Source organism: Tribolium madens, unplaced genomic scaffold (assembly GCF_015345945.1).
Source record: "Tribolium madens isolate multiple individuals breed KSU strain unplaced genomic scaffold, Tmad_KSU_1.1 Scaffold_3;HRSCAF=73;Tcas5.2_LG2, whole genome shotgun sequence".
NCBI lineage: Eukaryota > Metazoa > Arthropoda > Insecta > Coleoptera > Tenebrionidae > Tribolium > Tribolium madens.
The window spans coordinates 14,135,278-14,137,931 of record NW_025401006.1 but is presented as its reverse complement, the minus strand read 5'-3'; the positions used below and the strand labels follow the sequence as shown (position 1 = coordinate 14,137,931).

General features: G+C 27.6%; 1 protein-coding gene across 1 annotated transcript in view; it reads right to left on the bottom strand.

Annotated features, from left to right (window-relative positions):
* Positions 1–2,654, bottom strand: part of LOC123007511 (liprin-alpha-1) — a 136,442-nt gene that overhangs the window by 34,931 nt on the left and 98,857 nt on the right. The window lies entirely within an intron of this gene.

The following is a 2,654-nucleotide window of genomic DNA, read 5'->3' as shown; positions in this document are numbered from 1 at the left end:
TAGGCCGATTTCCTTCAAATAAAGACCATTCTAAAGGGATGGCCTTGCCCTTTAGAATGATATAAAATTTGAAATTGAATATTGGCAAACTTTTCCTCGAACAGTGTTCGACGAAGTTTGAAAAATCTTTCAAAAAAAAACAGCTTTTAACTCAAAAGCTGTATTTCTTTTTTTTGTGAATAAATCGATTTTTAGGACACCAAACTAAATCCAGAGAAACAGATCAAAATAAAACGGTAATTTGAATCTAATTTAGTGATTTTGTGGCTTATTTTAGCAAAATTTTGCAAAAAAAGAAGTTTAAAGCTCAACAACCTGTTTTTACTTTCAGAAATGTCAAAAGTAGCATAATTTTCGATACAATTTGGTAATTTTTGGGTCTTTTTGAGCGAACTTTTTTAATAAGAATGTTCAAAAATAATTGAAACGGCAAAAATATTATCATTTTCGACCTAATTTGGTCTCTTAGCAAAAAAACTCAGTTTATTAGCTCAAAAATGTGCTTTAAAAAAGCATTGATTTTTCGACAGGTGTGGAGAAAATTTTCCAAAAAAATTGCATTTTTGATTTAATTTCGTGATTTATCTCAAAAAAGCTAAAAAGTTCAAAAAATAGTATGATTTATGAGCAAATTTGCCATTTTTTTTTGGAAAAACAAAGAAAACAATTTTGTAATTTTTTCGAAAATAGTTTTTGTACTAGTGACTATTTTATAATTTTATTTAGAGATTCTAAGAGAAGTATTAATTTTGAAGTTTTTCTTGCTGGGTCGTAGAAAATTTATGTATGTTACACTGGAGGGAAATATTCTTTTCTCCCTCACTGATAGAAAATGCCTCATTTTCTTCCCTAGTAACACAAATAAAAAATTCAAAAAGTCCACACACTTTGAACAAAATAATTTTTTTCTAATTTAAATGAATGTAAAATACTTTAACTTTAAAAAATCATTACTCAATAACTATTAGGCCGATTTCCTTCAAATAAAAACCATTCTAAAGGGATAGCCTTGCCCTTTAGAATGATATGCAATTTGAAATTGAATATTGGTAAACTTTTTTTCGAACAGTGTTCGAAGAAGTTCGAAGTAAATCGAAGTAATCTAAGAAAAACCCTACGAGTAATTTTTTTTCTTTGTCACCATCGTGTAGAGCATCTTTATATTAGTAAGAATCTAAATTTTGAAAATAATATACCGAGTAGTTTTCAAGATATGATTTTTTGAAGTTATGGTTTGTTAATCTAGCATTGCTCCATATAGGAGAAATGCATGTTAATCTTACTTAAAATTGCATTTTTATAAAAGTATTTGTTTTAAGACTCTTCTTTTGCTTAAAAATGGTCAATTGCTTCTTCTTTGTTAATTAGAATAAACAAAAACTGTTTCTTTACTTAAAACAAATAAAGAGTACCTGCGTACTAATTAAAGCAAATAAAGAGTTTTTTTGTTCTAAAAATGATCACTGATCATTGAGCAAAAAGGATCTAGAAGTTTAAAGCAGTAGCTTTAAATATAAGAACAAATCTTTTTCAAAGTAAATGACTTTCCATTCAGATTCTAACTTGTTCACTTTCTTCTAGCTTTCTGAACTTTTTTTTGAAAATGTTTTCATCACTTTTTTCTGATGTTGAATGCAATGAGTCAGTTGCTTCGTGTGTAACTGTTATCACAACTACTACTACCTACAAGATAACTGAAGCTAATCGTACCAACAAAATAAATCAGGTGACTTCTTGCATTTAACATCACTAGAAAATGATGAGAAAGCATTTGCTCAAAAGATTTTCTAAAAAAAGTTTAGAAAGTTAGAACAAAGTGAACAAGTAGGAATCTGAATGGAAAGTGATTTAATTTGAAAAAGATTTGTTCTTATATTTAAAGCTACTGCTTTAAACTTCTATATCCTTTTTGCTCAATGATCAGTGATCATTTTTAGAACAAAAAAACTCTTTATTTGCTTTAATTGGTACGCAGGTATTCTTTATTTGTTTTAAGTAAACAAACAGTTTCTGTTTATTCTAATTAGAACAAAGAAGGTGCAATTGACCATTTTTAAGCAAAAGAAGAGTCTTAAAACAAATACTTTTATAAAAATGCAATTTTAAGTAAGATTAACATGTATTTCTCCTATATGGAGCAATGCTTGATTAGCAAACCTTAACTTCAAAAAATCATATCTTGAAAACTACTCGGTATTTTATTTAAAAAAATTGGATTCTTACTAATAAAAAGATGCTCTACACGATGGTGACAAAGAAAAAAAAATTTACTCGTAGGTTTTTTCTTAGATTACTTCGAACTTCTTCGAACACTGTTCAAAGAAAAGTTTGCCAATATTCAATTTCAAATTTTATATCATTCTAAAGGGCAAGTCCATCCCTTTAGAACAGTCTTTATTTGAAAGAAATCGGCCTAATAGTTATTGAGTAATGATTTTTTAAAGTGAAAGTTTTTTAAATTCATTTAAATTAGAAAAAAATTATTTTGTTCAAACTGTGTGGACTTTTTGAATTTTTTATTTGTGTTACAAGGGAAGAAAATGAGGCATTTTCTATCAGTGAGGCAGAAAAAAATATTTCCCTCCAGCGTAACATACATAAATTTTCTACGACCCAGCAACAAAAACTTCAAAATTAATACTTCTCTTAAAATC